A 19,668-nucleotide genomic window follows, 5' to 3' on the forward strand; every position below is an offset into this window, starting at 1 on the left:
GACTGTCCTCTCAATTCCGGGGTCTGTGTGGTCCGCCATTGAGTCTTAACTCTTTGATGCATCGTGCGCGCATATTCATTCGCTCTCGCTTCGCACAATACCCATAGTGTCCATACACGGCATTGTATGACCCGTGCGCCGAGCGTTAAACTCTCTGACACACACGTACACAGTCGTACAGTACCTACATACACACTTAGAGAAAAGCGTACAGATACGTTTATAGAGAAAGAAAAGTAAAGAGAGACAGAGATACGTGTAAGGGTCTTCGTGCCTTTAGAATGCTTCGAATAATTCATTCTGATTGACTCGGGCTCGTCCGTGAGGGGCCAAAGTTTGTTTAATTTTTTAGGAAATCGGTTTTCTGTGGATGAGCATGGTATGAAAAGCTGGAAGCGCGGTTGGATTTTGTGACAAATGTGTATTTCTTTATTCCTTTCGGTATTCTTAATAATGGATATATTTCACTAGAGAAGCAAGTAATCACGTATACTTCTCTGATGAATAGATATACTTTTTCGGATAATTTATTTTCTTGTTTCGAAAATATGAAAAATATCTTCTTATAATATTTCAACAAATATTATTTCTCTCCGTTGAGAGGATTAGAGATTTAAAAACTAGTTCTACATTTACCATGAAAATTCAACCCGAAACAATTCTGTCAAGTATACCAAATACACTTTGCTCTTTTCTCCATCTAAATTGACGAAGAATGGTGGGCGACGACTCGACCAAAGGAATCGTAACAGTTTCCGAGAAATTTCACGATGATTGAAAGGCGTTCGGAGACATGTAATAAGCGGCACTATCGATAATGAGATCCCAGCTAGACGGTTGTCGACACTATTCCGTCGACATTATTCCATTCCGCGTAACGTGAATTAACGAGACGTCATTGTCGCCTAGCATTTTCTCGGTCGACGATGAAAAATGAGATGCGTCTTCGGGCACCGAGAGCAACGTAGCTGCTTTCCGAGGCCGACGACGGACCACCGGACATGATTTTCCGGATATTAATGATGCGAGGTTCCGGGCCATCGAGCACCCGCGACGCTCCTGCAAATCGTTCACCCTCCTTGTACACTGCTGTTTCCAATTTGCTGGAACTTTGCCGGATAATGACATGTTTCCACCAGTCATTTCCGTTGTGGTTGCCGCGTCCCGTGCTTCGTCGACGATGTTCTTTATACCTCGTTTCTTCCGCCACATTGATGAAACGTTAGTTGAAAAAGAAAATAGAAAATTTACATGGGGGGTATGCTTCTAAGATATTCGTTCAATAGATTCTTTCCTTTTTATTTGACGGTGCGCGAGATGTTTAGGCAGCTGGTGATGATTATTGGTTTTGGTGATCGTTCGAAACATTGGAAAATTAGTTCTTTTTTCATTTTTTGTTTTAAAGTCAATTTTAAAGTTACCTAAATCAATCTTAGCTACTTGTCATTGTGACGGTATACCGAAATTTAAATTCACTTTAAAATCTGTTACAGGTACAATCCTGTCTTTGACGAATTCATACCAGGAGATGATATCGCGTCGACGGCTCAAAGGTAATTTACTTCAAAAAATTTTCATTTTAATCTTAGTCTTTAGTCTTTATTTTATTAAAATGATTAATTAATCTACATTGAAACTTTCATTTATATTTATTATTGTTGCTATACCACTAGTCCTGGTATAATCATTTTCCGTTGAGAAGGAAAATTGAAATTTCGTATTTACCGCAAAATTATAGCTCATTTTAAAAGTCTTTTACGTCGTTAACACGTTCGGAAATATATCTTCACATGTTCTCTTTATTATCCACTTTCCATTTCTCTGAGAATTGATCTGTTAGACTAGACGTAAAAGCTGTCTTATCTGCAAAGGCTTCGAGCAGACAGCGCCGCATTAGACCCTTATCTCCTTCGTTAGCTGAAAGCATTTTACAACATGTTTTCAACGTTTTACGACCGAATCGATATTCGAAATTAGTCGCTTCCGTCGATTCACAGAAACCATAAAATCTCCGCCGATTAAATCTCATTTTAGACACGTTAGTTATATTATCAATCCCATTCAGCTGCCTACATTCCATCTCATCCCACAACACCATAAAATTCTCTTTTAAACCTAATAGTAAGAACCCTTTTCGTCGGTCTAATCACTTTACTACTCAAACGAAATAAAGCGAGAATATTTCTGACGTTAATACAACAACCTGTGATATTTACATAAAAACCAATGAAATAAATAGTAAATAATGAAATATATTATTGCTATGTTTTCTAATGGATCTATATTTATAGCCTGATGATTCTATAAAAGAGTATGTACTAAACTATATTGCTAAGATACGTATTGCTAAATATTAATTTATCGTCAATTTTCACACTTTGACAATTCTATATATCGAATTACTCTCGAATCTATCAAAATATCCAAATGTCTATGGACGGTGTGAACTGTTGTACACGACAATGTCCACCTGTTCCAACACGAACCTCCGCTTCCTTCTTCCTCCATTCATCGTGAAAGATCAATGCTCGCGAACCAACAAATAATATCACCTTCACTCGTATAATCCTCACTTTACACGTTCGGTTAACCAAGTCGGCAACCGACTTCTTCACCAGGTTGTATCGATGCCGTGGAGTCTTTCGCGAGCACTTGGCCCTGAATAGCAGTTACAGGGAAACAATGTCCTCCGGAGTACGATTACGAAGGGGTTGCGCGATCTTCCCTTCCGAACGAGTAATTTTTCTCTATGGCATAGCACGAGGTGGATCTTAATCCTGGCGAAAAGCGTACGAAAGAAAACGAGATTCGTAGAGTGAGGGTAAAAGGATGGGGGGTTGGGGGGGACTTAAAACTTCAAACCGGACACCGGTGGATGTGTTTCGGACAACACGTACACGGTTTGGCGCGTTCTGAAAGACGGCGCGTCGCAGCCTCGCGTCCCTTCGCGATTTCACCCCGATTCTAATGCAAATCGGGGTCAGTTATGGCGATACCCCGGAGTCCCCATTGAAATAACATTAATCTAGTGTGGCAGCGAACGCGCCGCACGGTTGCCACGTTCGATTATGCCTGGGTCTGGCTACCTTCTCTTCTCATTGCCTTCAGACGAAAGTCTTCGTCAATGGATCGAACCCCTCTCTTTCTCTCTGTATTTTTTTACTTCTTTTTCTTTCTTCCTCTCCTCCGACGTCATTGTCACTCGGGTGCGAGCCCCTGGCATACATTATTTCTTCCGTTCTTCCGTCGCGGAAAATGGACCGACGTTAGACTCTGTTTTTTTTCCTTTTTTTCTTTTTTCTTTCTTAGATAGCAGAGGGTTCTATGTAGAGGGTTTAGAAAAGAGGGAGAATGCTCGATGAGAAGTTTAGAGATGCCTCTGACGAGTTCTACTCTCTTGACGTTCAATGGGGCCTTGCATGGTGAATGACAGGTTTGTGGAGTTATGAAGTTACGTCAGTGACGGTAGGAGGTAGAATCGTGCGTAGAATCGTGCAGCGATTCTTCTGTCGCTGCGGTGTTCACCGTTTTATGCAGACGTGTGTTTTCATTTTGCATAGTTCCTTCATTCAATCGTGGTTCTGTGATCCTAATATCGTATCGCATGTGAGAAAGGATCCATTACAAGCTACAAACTGATGAAATTAGTAATAATCAACGTTATCGATAGGAACCTACGTTATGTTTCTTCCGCCAAAACTAATAGCTTCCACGCTTTGACACTTTCCCATTCTTATCGCGTCTCTTTCGTAACGTTGCGTGTTTTCAAAAACAAGCGCGTGCAAATGCAACTCGTTCGTATCGGACCTCAACCACTGAGGCCCTTACTTTCTGCGCATTCAATAGACGGAATACGTTCAAAGACGATCACCGAATTCGCGGCGCCGCGTTGTCAAGCGCACGCGCGCGCACGTCGAAACACTAACGCGGCAAAAACGGCTAAGTGGAATTTATTGCGGTCTCGACAGGTCGCGGCACTGCCAGTGTTATGTTATGCACGGCCGGACACGTGTAACGTGTATGCGTGTGGTGCAGCTATGTGTCCACGCGCATCCCATACAGACACACGTGGGCGTCGGACGCGGCTTCGTGTTCCCGTGTGATTTACACGGTTTCCGTCGTAACTCTTAGCGGACCATAAAACCGAATTAATCGTTCGAAAACGGCCCGCGGCTACGAGGGCCTCCCGCGAATAAAATCGACCCGAGTGCGTACCATCGTCGCACAATTCCTTTCCACCTTCTTTCGTTCGCTCGTTCGCAATTCCCGCTTCACCTCGTGTTCGATCTCCTTTTTCCTCTGCCGTCCACCTCTCCCCCCTGTCGTCTTCCATCCACGCGAGAATATTTATGCGGGCCCCGTTCACCTTTCCCTCCACGACGTCTCTCATTTTCTGCCTTTTCTCGCGGGTGAATAGCGCGAACGGTTCATTTCTCCGGCTGCGTTCGCTTTTTCTTCCTATTCCTTCCCTTCCCTTCTTGCTCGCTCGAGAACGTGGAGCCACGCACAGAAAAGAATACATTATCGCTCGTGTCGCGTTTTAACGTTCGCCAGAATTCCTTCTGTCAGCCCATTCGAGCAGGATCGAGTTAACGAAGCGGGTTTTCTTCGTCGTTTCCAACGACCGAGCTGATTTTGTTTGATCGGAACACTAAAGGGGTTGCGGAAAGAGAAAAGAAAAGAATAACGTGTATCGAGAAGGGTTAGCTAAGCTGAAAGTTTCACACGGATCGGGAAAAAAGGGGTAACGATTTCTTCACCTGCTCCTGGTCTTCGAGTGACCGTTGTTAAGGGGCTTTTCTACGTGGAAACGAAGGGGTCCCGCGCATGGATCGCGATTCCAAAGGGCTGACGCCACGTCGAACCCTTTAACCCTCGCGAGAATACACGCGTGCGGCCGACCTTCGGCTGGATTTCCAAGGAAATTTGGGAAAAGCTTCTGTTAAACGACAGATGCGTCCGGGGATTTTTGTCGAAACTCGGTTTAACGGATACCGAGTTTTTTTTTTAGCCATGACTTTCGCGTCGTTCTTTTCGTCGGGTTATAGTTGTATATGTGTTTGAATTCTACGCTAACGGTCGCGCTTTCTTGGCTGAAAGATATATCGAAGAATGGTGGGAATTGAGATTAAAATAAAATTGAAATTTTACGCAACGCGAATTTAAAAATAAAATCGTTCGTGTATTATAATTTGATAAGTTGATAATTCAAAAATATAACTCACAAAGTGATAAATAACCGAGTGAATCAGAATCAATCTAACCTTCGTCGCCCAAGTTTTGAATTAAATGAAAGGAATCCTAAAACGTACAACTACGACCGGATGCCTCGAGTTCTCCGGAAGTGAAGACGTGAGAAGTTCGCCACGTTTTCCTCGCGTTCCAAGGCGTATAATACCAGTCACTTTCAACGAAGTCTGGTCTTCTTTCTCAGCCTCTACACGGCCGTAAACCCTCGAACGCGTCGAAAGTTGAAAGTGAAATAGTTTAGTGGCGCGCGAGCCAAAGGGCCCTGACAAAGCAGCGTTCCTCTATATTCTATCGGGTGTCCCGGCGAAAAAGCGAGATCACCGACGTGCTGGCTCGTAAACTATGCGCCGGGGTCCCCATTGAAAGCAGTCGAGCCGTGATATTTCAGGCCCACGACGCTTGTCCGCGCGCGTATGTCCCGCGTACGATTCGTATTATGCAAAACAGACGCGGAACGTATCGTCTGTTGCGAATCGCTCACGTCTCCGAGCTCATGCTCGGCTATTTATCCGTGTGGCCGCTCGAAACACATATATTCTCCGCCTAATTGCCGTGGCGTTGGTACCGCCGGCTTTCCTTTCTCCTCGGCCGCTTCGGTTCACCGGGAAAATGTAACGCAGGTAGAAATCGTTGCATGAACTTTATGGTAGACACGTTTGAACGATCCTCGGTGAAGAAGCGAGAGGAAGCGAGTTGCGTGTGAGTTTAACTGGTAGTGTAAGAATACGTGTTAGACGCGGAAGAGGAAAATTCTAAAATAGAATTCAAAGGTCATCGTTTCATACTTTGCTTAAATAAAACATTACAAAATTTCATTGTAGAAATAACTATATCTCGCAATTATAACAGATTACGTTGTAATATGTACATTATGTTATATTAACCAAGGTTTATCTATATAAGAATCTGTGTAGATCTTAACCTCTTGTTTCCTGATCTTCTTAACAGATACTAAAACAAGTGTTTATAATCTATTCACATTCATAATCATAATCGTAAATATATTACAGAATTATATATTTTAGAAAAACGAAATAAAAATGAAGCTTTCCGTGATACAGTTAGTTAAATTTGTGACTAAGCAACTTTATATGCTCACCGCTATATCCACATATATCAATTTCAAGCTACTTCCTCCGCATCAATCCGGCAAAAAAGAAAATCTACCTCAACGCGCCTCAAACTATTCCAAACATCCCTCGATTTGGCTCGCGGAATCGTACGTACGCACAGTCGTCGAAAAAAATAAGTTATCTGGTCGGAGAGAGCTAGTTCGCGACAGAATAATGGAGCAGCACCCTCGAATCGCGCGGGGCACTACCCGGCCCCTTTGATAAGGAGTACAATCGGGGATTCCATTAGAAGGTATTGGGTACACGGGGAAAAAGATAGAGACAGGGTGCGGGGGTGGGAAATGGAGGAGCGAGAGGAACGATAGAGAGTCCGGAGTATCGGTGAATTCGGACACGGGCTATCCATTACGAATCCACCAACAGAATTCCGTCCTATCAATCTTTGCAAACGCCATGCTCACCCTTGCTGCTCGTCTTTTTCTATCCGTTGCAACCACCCACTCTATCTGCCCTATTCCCTCTCTAGCAGTGGCTATCTATAGGTATTGAGTATTCGTCGGATGTTCGATGTCCGAAGGCACGAATCAGTCCGTTAATGCATACCATCGACGGCCAAGTGCCACTACGAAATTAATAGTCATCCACGTACGCCTTCTTTCTCACGTTTTTCAATCGCCACCCCCTTCGGGTTTCCAGATGCCACGAAAAAATAACGTCCGTGGTCGAAATGGACCGGTGTGATGTAAGCAGAGGGTGGTGGTGGAAGCTTTTCTTTGGAAATCGAACGCTGTATGGGGAACAGTCACTTTGCATCACGATGCTTGATTCGAGGGTGATAACGAATCGCGCTGGTGCGCTCGTGTTGCCCTGTCAAGTTCGGCCAGGGGTGGCTTGGCAGTGGATGTTTCACTGGACACGACGATCTTTTAATAATTTTACGTACGACGTAGTGATATCTTCGCTAGTGGAGATTTACGACGATGATCTTTACCGTGTGGATAATATCCGTGAGCATAGGGTGGGGAAATTAATAGTCATCCCTATCACCATTTTCGTCGTTGCGAGTTTTGTAACGAATTAGATACGTTGGTCGACTAGTGGGAAAGTATCATGTGAATAGAGATTCCGTGGAATGCGAGGAAAATAGAGATGAGATTGCATAATACGTTGGTAGGGTCAATATCGAGTTCTACGGCCCAATGGACAAGACTTGTCGAGATCAACGATGAAGTTACATTGATTTCTAGATAACCCACAAACCCATAAATAGATAGACCACCTATCAAATCATACAGATATTCCGATATTCCTCTGAAAATTTCTTCGATGCCATCGAATCTTGTTACCAAGTACGTACGTGAAACATTTCTCAAAATAATAGGCATATAAAATAAAAAAAAAAACATTCGCAAGAATATTTCCAAATTTGTACGAAGGACACGAAATTTCGATGCATCGGTTGTCAACGTAGCAACGAATCGTTCGAGACATTCGGTTGGTTTGAAACGAGTAAGAGATCGCATCAACCCTCTCATCGGTGGGGGAGGCTGAGATAGTAGATGTAGACGGGCAATAAAGACAGAGACATAAGCTCGCTTGGGTGGGCACACGAGGCGGAGTAAAGGGTGGGAAATAGAAATGGGTTGAAACTTTTGCGAGGAATAGGAAAGATATTCAGGGAGCCGCGGTCTAATTATGAGTTCGCGGGATAAAGCTGGCATTATAAGGGAGCGTTCGTGCAGCAGGCATTCGGCGTCAGCGCGAAGCTATACGAGGCTGGGTGTGAAAGAGAACGAGACAGAGCTTGAAACAGACGCGAAGCTTTTGCCTGATGCCGCGCATAGAAACCGGCAGACTTGGAATTTCTGCGTATCCAGTCGTATGGATAGACGGGATGCAGGCACGCTCGGATGGATGGTTAGGAAGAGGCGTCGAATATATACGCGGCATTGTATCAGCATATATGAGCGGTTAGGCGCGTTTCTGGCTGTTTGAGAGGCAGCCAGATAGAGGGTGGGCGGTGGTGGGCGGAAAAGAAAAGGTAGCAACGCGCACAAAACCAAAATGTTATTCGTAATATTCATCAGGCAGCCGACTGCATAGGTGCGAGGATAATACGCCGCGTATATACGTCGTCGCAGCGTTAATACGATAATGCCGGTAATACCCGTATATATCGTAATTATAGCGAAGTCTCCAAGCCGCTATAGGTCGTTCAAACCGTCGAATACCAACCCCGTTCCTTTCTTCGCTCTTCTTCGTTACTCCTCTGTGTCTCTCCCTTCTCTGGCCCCTTTTTCTTTCGTACGTCTCTTTCCTTCTCTATCTTTTTCATTCGCTTTCTTTCTCCATCGGTTGCTTCGTTGCACGTTTGTTCGCTTCTTTCTCGCCCAGTTCACGACTATGCCCTCGCAGCCGCGATCCGACGATACGCTTTGGCTCGCGCGGAACGCGCGTCATCTCTGACGCCACGCCAGACAAAAGCCACAGACTCGCTTGCCGACATAACACCTCTGTCTTGCTCTCGCCAGGTTCCCTGTGTTCCGACCGCGACATCGCGAAACCGCGACTAACGAGAGCAGGGGCGGAGAAAGGCACACGACACCACCGACAGACCAATAGAAACGTTAGATTCGTTTCAATATTTCCTTTGTCCTTTCATTCCGCACCCCTTTCCTTTTTTTCCTTCGTTTGCCGTCTCTCTTTCTTTATTTTGTCCTACCACGTGTACCACGAAAGAGAAAGAGAGGTTTTCTCTTCTGACTTCTCGCGAATTCTTTCGCAACTCTTTTCCCACCTTTACCTTTCTTTTCCTTTTTACCTCGCTGTAGCTGCACCACTGGCTTGTATGCTAATTTTTCTCGCGTCGAAAGGGCGGTTCGAAGAAGATCCACGCTTCCCTCATTGACGATTTGCGATTATTTATAATAAACGACTGCTTTCACCGCGGCTGTCTGTTGACGATTTTGCCACGGGTTTCATCGTAATTACGGACAATCTCTTTCGCGACGCTTCTGACGCTTGTTTTTTATCACCGCTGAATTTGCGGTGAAAACCGATTCCTGGGTTTTACTCGCTCGTCCTCAATTCACAACACTGTCGCGGAATTAAAGCTACGACCGAAGAAAGGGGTTGCTCTGTGACATGGTGCGGTTGACGCCAACGTTACAAGGATTCCTGGAATCTTTTTGATCAGTGGCTGATTTTCGGGGACAAAGGGGCTTTCGTTGATCCAGACCGAAATTTTACAAACATTATTGTTCGCTCTAGGTAGAAATTTACGTATTTATTATGTAATTATTTCTCTATGGAGACTAGAATACGTTTCTCAAGGTATTCTTTCAATTGACAGCTTGTTATTACAGATTATTAGAGGAATTACAACGTGATCTTTAGAACTTTTGTTCTGTCCAAATATATTCTCTAACTTAAATTGCAAGAATTATATCTAGAACATACTATACATCTAATATATTCAAGTTCGATAAAGCAATATGCATACATCTAATATCAGTTCGATTGAATTCCTCGATCCTTGGATGAAATCAAAATTCGTAATTAACGTATCAATTCTAAAATCCAGAAATTAACCACAAAATTGATCCAAGTCCAGCAAATCTCAACAACTTCGATGTTCTCCGTTCCATAAATCGAAACAAAATTCAAGAAACCAATTCCAATGTAAAATCGAGAGAAAGACGAAACAATGTAACCAGTGAAAAGGAAAAACGTCAAGTTCAAAGTAGTGGCAAGGAACAATTTCCAATCACCAGGCAAATAGTGGCGGGTCCGTTCATAAATTACCTGTTCGTTATCGATAACCCGATCCACGGGCAATCGTGATTCCTTCAACGGTGATTACCACTCTGGTCGGACGCGATGACGCGGATCCAAAGGGGCCACACAGAGTCCCGAAGGTGTCGGCTCGACACGTTTCGGAACTGTTGCCACGCTAACGAACGCCCATAAATAATAACGTTCCACAGGGTTCGCGTAGCTACGTGGAAAGGTGCCGGTTGATTTATTGCGCCGAGCACTCGTCCGACGACGTAGCTGATTGGTGCTCGCAGGTGTTGCGAGCCGAGCACACGAACATCTTCTCTCCTCGTGTTGTTGCCGCTCAAACGATGCCAGGCACCGTCACGTCAACCGTGCGCCTTGCCTGTCATCCGAATCATCGATTGCCCCCCGCGATATTTTCTCATTCGGCCGTCTCGAGGCCCGCACAACGTGCCGTTGGCCATCCCTGAATCTCATCTTCCGTGATACGCGAATAAGTTCTCAGGGATATTCTATTCGTGCTCGACCCAAAAACTTTGATCGATGTTGAAATTTTATAAAGATCTTTTTAAATATCGTATACAGAAATTTATTTATACGATCCGTGCAGTTATTTTTCTGTACAAAGCCCAGAATGTGACTGAACCACCACTGCACTTAAATTTCATTGTACGTATATTGTTTATTCCCCGATAATTGGATTCCAAAGAATCTTATATTTATGTTATTTTAAATATTTCGTAAGATCCAAAGCCTCGTTTTTACTTAACACCACCAGCTTTGTTCGGAGCAAAGATTAAAAACTCAGGACAAGTGAAAGTTTTCTGATCTCAACCCGAAAGGACTTTCCAAATTTTAAATGCTCCACTGCATCTAAATATGCAAAATTACGATGTATTAGAAATTTCGAAATTGCAAAATTTTCTTCTCTCCCTTCGACTTTACCATCTATCGCTCTACCTTTTCCTTTCCCGTCCTACCAAGCGTTAGCAACAAAAATCCATCGCCTTTCACTTAGCCTACCTGAACCTGCAGGCATCGTTTGAGAAAACCTGCGAAAGTACACACGATCTTGCGTTCGTTTAGAAGAAATCGTCGAAAAGTCCCGTTGGAAGAGTCGAGTCTCTCGTACACCGTGAGCAGATCCTCTGGCTAAGGTCCGTTCAGGGTCAGTTTGATGGCTCGTCCAACTGTCAGATACGTCAGGATAGTGCCAGATCGGATCTGTGTTGGCGGAGAAACGATAGCTGCTAATGTACGTCGCGGTGAACAAGAGGTGCCACCCAACGTGGCCCGATAGGAAGCGTGTTGCTTTGATCCGGGCACCGGGAGTGCGCGAGCAGAGCGACCGTTTCACGACGATCCACGTCTATCTAGTTAAAGCAACTCGACACGGAGATTTCTGTCCAGCTGTCCGTCCATCGACGAGACGCGAACGACTTCTCCATATAATCACGATGATTAGCAGGACGCAACATCGGGCAACGATGGTTACCCGTGTTTGCATTGTATTTCGAATAGATAACCGACCTGGTCGATCGAGGCAAGGGATAAACGGATTTCTTGGATATGAGAAAGTTGCCGTTTGCTTTCCTCGTCTTGATTAATCAGACGTTGATGTTGGAGTTTGAAGTATAAATGCATAATATCGTAAGTATTTTATCAAAGTGTACAAATTATATATACGTTGTATATATAATATATATGTCGAGCCCGCACTGGGGTTAGGAGCACTTAACGAACTTAGTCACTCAATGAATATAATAATAAATTCACAAGATAATTATGTAACTGTTGCAGAATTTAACAATTAACCGTGACGATTAGATACTCGAGAAGCTAGTGACAATAATCTTAGATTCAATAACGAATACACGGTCAACAGGATAGCAACTGCGCTTACTCACTTGTTCAAAGTCCAAGTCAAAACTGAACTCATGTACTTTTCTATATCTGCGGCCAAGTTTCAGGACAAAAATACAACACAAACAAGAATACACAAAAATTCCGCTCCCCTGCGGCTTAAATCCAAAAAACAAAAATAAACACAAAAACCGTAAAACCACGACACATAATATAGCATGGCTACGTCGTACCGTCATTGTTTATTGTAAATTTCAAAAATGTATAAAAAAAAAAAACAAATCTTGGCAAAATAAACGATTTAAAAAAAAAGAAAGTACTTTTCTATGTAGCTCTCTGTATCTCTTGGGTCAACTTTCTTTTAAGAAGAGCTATATAACTGTCATACCTCTCCTTGGCAAAAATGTCCATCTCGTGACCGTGGCTACGTTAAACAATTAGATGTGTCACTTCTATTCTAAGCCTACTGTCATAAATCTTGGACTAAATCATAAACAACTATCTGTAAGTTTTATTATTTAAGTACAGCTGTAATAAAAGGTCTAGACCAAAGTATCGAGGACTTTCTCGAAAATTCCAAAGGAAAGGCGCCAATGTTACAACGGCCTTGTTCAGTATATTTCGATTATTTCTAAGAAAATATTCATCGTATTACACAATTGGTGTGAGTATATCTACAATTAATTACATTATAGTAGAACAGCGTTTAATCTTCATCTTGAAGTTGCGAAACTTTGATAGAGGTAGCTTTCGGAGAATTAATTTTTACGTTTATATTTTCCACTATCATAAAAGATATAACTTAGAAAAAAACGAAGCTGGCACCCCGCTGGGGGTAGCCGCCCACATGCTATATTATTTTTTATTTATATTTTTTTTCTTCACCAACAAGATATAACACTTTACCAAATGTCCGCAAGGACAAATTGTAAAATAACCAAAATAAAATAAAAAAAAAATATTTTCCACCCGTGATTTTCATCTGTGAATCGTCGATCGTCAAATCACGTTAAACTAGCTTATTACTTATATTTCATTGCAAATTTCAAGTTGCAAAGGAAAACGTCTTTGAGAATCTAATTTCATTCATTGCGATAGGTATATCACTACACCGCAGAATTCTCACAGTTACATTCCCTCGACCAAGAAGGAAATAAATTATACTAATTTCCCGGAGATCCTCCACTCGAATCTCGAGCGCAGCTTCTCGGTTCATTCTTCTCGCGTCAATTTCGAAAACCGTATCGATTTCCATTCGCTTCGATCCCGTTAATAATTCCAACATCCCTCATATACGTTTCTTGCTCGTTGTCGAGTAGCCTGGCCGGATTTCGTTGTATCTAACGATACTCGTGTAACATTTCTTCTTCGCCATCGATCGCGTTCGTCTTTCAACGAGAAGCAACCCCTGGCTCCCGATGTCCTTTTCTTCTGATACGCGTACACGTGATTGAAATAACATCGAATACGATGGGGAACCGGATCGACCTATCGATAACCCAGCCGATCACGACCACCAAGAACGAAGAAAAGGACCATACGAAAGGTTTAGATACGGATTCGCCAATAGGAATTCCATACAATGCTAATTAAGGAAAGGGTTTATTCCCAGCCAAAGAGCACGAATGGGAATTTGTAACACACGTGGATCACAATGAGACAGTTTACGGGACACAATGTCGATCCGTGGAAGGGCTCTTCCTTTCTCGACTTTCTCCCCTTTGGGTTACCTTCTTTTCGATCGTAGATCGTCCACGAGCCGTCGAATTTTACAACCGGAGCAACGTTTCTACTCGACAATACAATTTCTTCGTTGGTTCATTGTCGCCTAGTGATCTCGTCTCGAAGTCGCAACGGATCCCTTTCTCCGCGTGTACAATGCACCTGAGTCGATTTGCTGATTATTAAAAAATATTATTTCTGCATAATCGATCGACGATCGTTGTTAGGACAGATGTCGATATACGCTTGAAAATCGTGTCCAAAAGGAAAGCTAAGAAAGGGAAGATGTTATGGGAGGGCAACGGTGTTGTGTTACGAACGCGTTTCCCGTGAGAACGATAACGAAACTCGATTGGAAATGGCATCGGGAATTGAACGATTCAATTGTTAATTGATATTCATCCTACGATATTCGATTCATATTCATCGATTCGTATCTTAATTGTAATGAGAACGAGAATCTTAACGCAGGCTGACTCTAGGTTGATTCGTGTGAACGTTCAAGTATCCTTCCTTAGAGCAAAATATCAAATATCACTTTAGCTATTGACTACTAAGACTACCAGAGATCCTATCAAGATCGTGCGAAGACTAAAAATTATCCAAGCTTATCCGAAAATTGTACAACGAAATTACAAAACGAAGTCGAGCCTTATAAAACCTTCAAGCAACTTTTCTGATCGTAAAACTTGTCGAACCGAGGATGTCGATTGCTAACGTTTCGAGTATTGTGCGCGATTCCAAGCCGATTTCCAACGATTTCAAGAGAAAAAGAGAGAGATGAACACCACGTCTGTCAGGGGTATTGGCGTCTCGAAGAAAGCAGGGTGAAAACCACGGTGAAATAAGGGTGTCGAAAGTCTCGGAGCGAAAGTTTCGACCAACCCCCATGCCAATCCTCGCGCGTATATGAGTACGTGGAGCAGGGTATACCACAGTATACAAGTGTCAGGAACACATGTCACCGTGGTGCTCCTGTACTCGAGCGCTACTTTAAAGATGTCACTGCATCGAAATTGGTCGAGATACATGCGTCTTATAATCCTGAATGCCCCATTATCCACTCGCCAATCGTGGCTTTCGCAAAAAAAGCAGGATAATTTTACAAAACGGAATTGTATTTGACTAGGATCATAAATGGACGCAATATACAGGATGTCCTAGCAGGTTCAAGTTAAACTTTAGAAACACGTAGCAGGTACTCATTAAGATAAGTAAAAGAAACTCTTAATAAATATGAATCCAAGCACCGTTAGCTTTTAATTATTTCAGTGAGTAAGGTCTCACATGTTTCTAAAGTTACACATCGACATTGTAGAATTCCTGTATACTCTACGCTGGAAAATATTATATATTAACATGGTAAAAAGTATGTGATACAATAGTTGCTAATATGCTCTCATATAAACAAATACCAGTCTTAAACCTTCGTTTATCAGTCCCTTCTCTTATCAAGCGTCCGTATAACGCTTGCTCGTCATTCGAGCCACACGATAAATCTCAATCTCTGAAACCGCCCTAAACAAATTCTTGTTTCCACTACCATTCGTATTACCACCATAATCACGGTATGATGGTAGAAAATCGAACCCCCACTCTAATTCTCCCTATCTTTGTCGATTGTTCAAGGACAGAAGGTATCGTCGAATCGAATCTTGAAGAAGCAGCAATCTCGATCGAATCCGGTAATCGGTGTCGCGCTCGAGGACACCTCGAAGGTAAATTAAACGTCGAATTTAGGCGATTTACGTCGCGGCAGTCCTCTCGTCGCGTTAAAAAGAAGCGGTAGGAGGCGCTATCAACGAAAGAAGACGAAGAAGAAGCTCGATCCCAATCCTCTTCTTCTTTCTTCGCGCAGGGTTCAATCAATTCGCTATGCAAATTCGCGGTGGCAACGAGCACGTCGAACAATCACGGAAGATGGCGCGAGGGAAAATAAACCGGCATATCGAGGGTGGGTTAGAACGACGAAGTCGAGCCACGAATATCTTAATCAATGCCACGGAGTTTTCCCTTACCCGATGATCGTTGGTCGATCCAATCCCCCGTCGAATAAAAGTGATCCAAGAGAAAGAGGGTGTAGAGAAGTGGCCGACAAACAGATCACGGGCTGGAAAAACGGATAATTATCCGAGCCGGTTTAGTCGTCTATTTACATATCAGTGGTGTCGACAATGGCGAACGCGGATCGGCCACCGAGCGGGGATTCTAAATTAAAATGTTGTTTGCGCCGATACTTAAATCGCGCGCACACTTTGTCTTTGCTCCATCGCGTTGCCTTCGTTCCATCTCGTTCGCGACGATCGGCACCGATTCGACGGGGCGCTCGAAAGAAACGCGCGGCGGGAAAGATTAAAGAGGATCGGTGGACGTTGAGCAGCTAGGAATGACGAGAGATTTCGAGGTTGGTCGGATACGATCGGCTGGATGAATTGTATCGGACCGTAGTTGCGAGTGCTTGTTTCGCAACTTTTATTTCATTAAGGACGTTCGATGATTAGGAAATGTAACGAGTTGAAACGTTTCGCAATTTCTATTTAGATTTTAGTTGTTCGTGCGTGTTCGTAAAGGTAGGAATTTACGCGAAAGAATACGCGGTCTACTTAGAACGGATATTTCTATAATGTGGTAATTTTTAATTGTATGTAGCAGAGCGTAGCTACGTACGACGTTCGTTAAAAGCCGTGATGGTCACGCGGTCGAATGTTTCGCGTTAAATTTAACAAACGAATTATAATTCCTAGTTATCGCGTACGACAAAACGAGGTTGACAAACGGGCCGAACAGCCGGGGGAATTTATGATAAAACTCGGTCGAACAGGCATGCAGGGGTGCATAAAACGGGCCGCGGCGAATCCGTCGGGCAAAAGTGCGCGCGATGCGAGCGCTAATTGAAACGTTTGTTTGCCTCGTTTGACGAGCCGCGCTTTTCAGAGAAATTTAATGGCCAGTGACAAAAACAACGTCGCACCGACGCTCGATACACGCCACAATGGCCGCGTCGTCCATGTGCAATTGCATTTTGAAAATTGGAGTTCGGTAACACGCCACAGGTTCCGCCGAGTTAAGGCAGATTGCGCGGCATCGAACAATGAAAGAACCCAGCTACGTTCTGTCCGTTGATGAAGTTAAATAATAAAAAGTATAACGAGCTGTTTTGTCCCTGTGCATAGATGGTACAGCTATATTGTTGCACCATAGAGCGGAACAAAATATGCATTTGATAATTGACGCGTGAACACGGATTTGGATAAATGCCATAAAAATATTTCGTAAAAAAGAATCTTTTTAGCTTGGGGATCAACTGAATTATAGCAAGTAGAATATCACGAAAATTATTTATTCTTTTTTACGTATTCTGATAATAAGAAAATATATTTCGTTTCTAATGTAAATACAAGATAATACAGTCTTCTATCTTTTTAAAAAAGAAATATCTTATCTATGACATGTTTCTACTATCTTTTGCTAATAACATTACGTTTCCATAAAATATTTGCAATATTTATGTTGCTTAACATCGGAATTATCCATCTGCTATATACTATAATAAAGATACGTTCATTTTACCAGAAACATTTGCGTATTTTTCTTCAAAACAAAGTTTCGAAACCTGTTATTTTGACAATTTTAATAACTTCGAGGCTTAACCAAAAGTATACATATCGCAACGAAAGTATTTTCAAACAGGAGTTTACTGAAATTTAAATTCGAGAATTCGAGTCGAGCCGTGCTCCGATCTATTGACACGAAGATTTCGGGAAAATGTAGAAGAAAAATTTGCATGTCGTCGAGCCGTGCACGTGTTATGTTAGAAGCGAGGTTGGAGGAAGGTGCGGTGCTTGGTCATCCTTTGAAGGGACGAAAAGCTGGTCTCTCCCATAGGGACGTGTCCTTTAATAAGCTGTCCACCATTCATCGGCGATCTCCCTTTTTCAATTTTCATTGACGCCCGCGTAGAACGTGTCACGGACCATTAACATCGTAAATCCATTGATAGATTTTCCGTCTTGAAGAAAGAAAAGGGTCAGTGACAATAATCGCGTAGCACCTGCGCTTTTCGCATACTTTTTATTCGCCTGATCTGAAATTACAACATTTGCAAGCAGTGATAGTGATCATTATAAATTTGTAGATATGAAAAATTAATTATATGGCTTGTCATCGACGTATTGTTCTAATCAAGAAAATAGGAAGATTTAGAGATTTAGATTTTTATTTATGATGTTGGATCTAGGACGCGAATAATCGATAGCTTTTCGACGATCGCTATCTTCATTGCAAAATGACCGTTCTATCTTGTATAGCGATTCATAATACACGCGAATTATTCTCCCTTTTTAAATATTTTCTTAACAAAATGGCTCAAATTACTATATTTCCTGTGTAACATATTCTCGCAAACGGGGAATTTCAAAGGAAACAATATGACATTCAAGACGATGCGATAAATTTGAAGAATCTTTCACTTATTCACGCGTCTCAAAATTCTGAAGAAATTTCTCACAATACTCTCATCGCCTCCAATCTCTATTTACGTTATTTACGAAAAATAAAAACTCGATAACGAATTTTCGCTCTCCTGCCCTCCTATAATTCCGAAACTTCTGAACTTTATAAACTCGCTACCCTACACAATCCCTCGTTCTCTCCATTCCATTTCCAACGTAAGACAACCAGTATATATCTTCGACCGATTTGCCCATTCAATTCTCGCCACTCCATAATCTACGCGCCCTTCGCCCGAATCTCAAGTATTCATAAATTCCCAGCTAAGAGACAAACCCTCCGTAGAATCCGAGAAAGATCTCTGGCCCCGCTGTTCCTCGCTAAGAAGGCAATCTCTTCGTGGCTTCCCGACAAAAACGATATTAAGAAGCTTGCCTCAAAAGAACTAAGCAACAGCTCGAAAATGGCGAACGCTGAAAAATACGAAAATTATCGGTGTCCTGTTCCGATTCTGCCTTTTTCCATTCACCATTTCCCGCCTGTGGCTTCATGAATGGAAGAACCAGAACGATTTTGTCGCCGATGGCCTCTCGTTCTGCCCATCCTTGTCTATTTCGTGCATCTTCCTGCTCGTTCCTTTCTGTCATTCTCTCTCACACACACACACACGCACATTAGCTCTCCTTCTTTTCCCATCGTGCTCTCGTGACTGTTTAAGGTCGTCGTGGACTTTTCTTCCAGTATTGTCGACTTGATCGCAACAAGATGCCAAGACGCGCGACGATTCTCGTCGCTTCTTCAGGTACAATGAGCTTTCGTTTTCGAGAATTCGTCTCGGCCTCCATGGTGCCGCGCAATGGTACAACGTGTTGAATGACCGTCCGGGAAAAACAGCGTTTGGTCACGCGTATACCTTGTTACCCAAGCGAAAAGGGACCGTCAGGGTTTTGGTAGAGCGATGGACGTTGGTCGGTTACCGGAAGATTTCAAAAGTCAAGTGGTGGGCGACGTTTTAAGGGTTGGGAAACTGGGAGAAAGTTGTAAGAAAGAAGGCTGTATGACCGTTGGAATGATTTGGAAACCGGATTTGAAAGAGATTAATGTCATTTACGATACTGCTGTTGAGCAAAGAACGTTCTTAAATAATTGTAGAATTTTGTTCGTGAAGTATAAAACGATAATTGCAGGGTTGATATCTTTTCAGATATTTCATTTTCGAATTTCATCTCATATATAACCTTAATATCGTCTCAACTAAAGACTTCTAGCCGTTTCTTCTTACTATATAATAAGTTTCCAATCACCGTAGGGCTCTAGTCTCATCTCAACCGATTCAAATTAAATTTTATTCCCTCTTAACCTAACCGTTCAACGAAAGGAGAAAAAAAAAAAAACGATCATCTGTATATGCGCCTCTCTACCCAAAGTCCCAAACATCAAACTACATCACATTTTATCATTCTCTGACGCCATTCGTACAACGATCCGAATTTTGCGTCACATTGCTCTGCTAACGTTACAAAGGCCAATT

The 19,668-nt window shown here is 42.7% G+C and overlaps 1 protein-coding gene across 2 annotated transcripts in view; it reads left to right on the top strand.

The window, feature by feature from the left end:
* The first annotated feature begins 1,493 nt into the window (after positions 1–1,493).
* LOC132906952 (transcription factor Sox-19b) overlaps positions 1,494–19,668 on the top strand; it is a 70,828-nt gene continuing 52,653 nt past the window's right edge. The window contains exons 1-2 of one of the 2 annotated variants that reach the window (XM_060959634.1): positions 1,503–1,553; positions 3,310–3,433. The gene's annotated coding sequence lies outside the window, so the exon portion shown is untranslated. Of the gene's footprint in view, positions 1,554–3,309; positions 3,434–19,668 lie in introns of both variants that reach the window. The other variant, XM_060959635.1, reaches the window with a different exon arrangement.

The sequence above is a fragment of the Bombus pascuorum genome, chromosome 5, assembly GCF_905332965.1.
Source record: "Bombus pascuorum chromosome 5, iyBomPasc1.1, whole genome shotgun sequence".
Lineage (NCBI taxonomy): Eukaryota > Metazoa > Arthropoda > Insecta > Hymenoptera > Apidae > Bombus > Bombus pascuorum.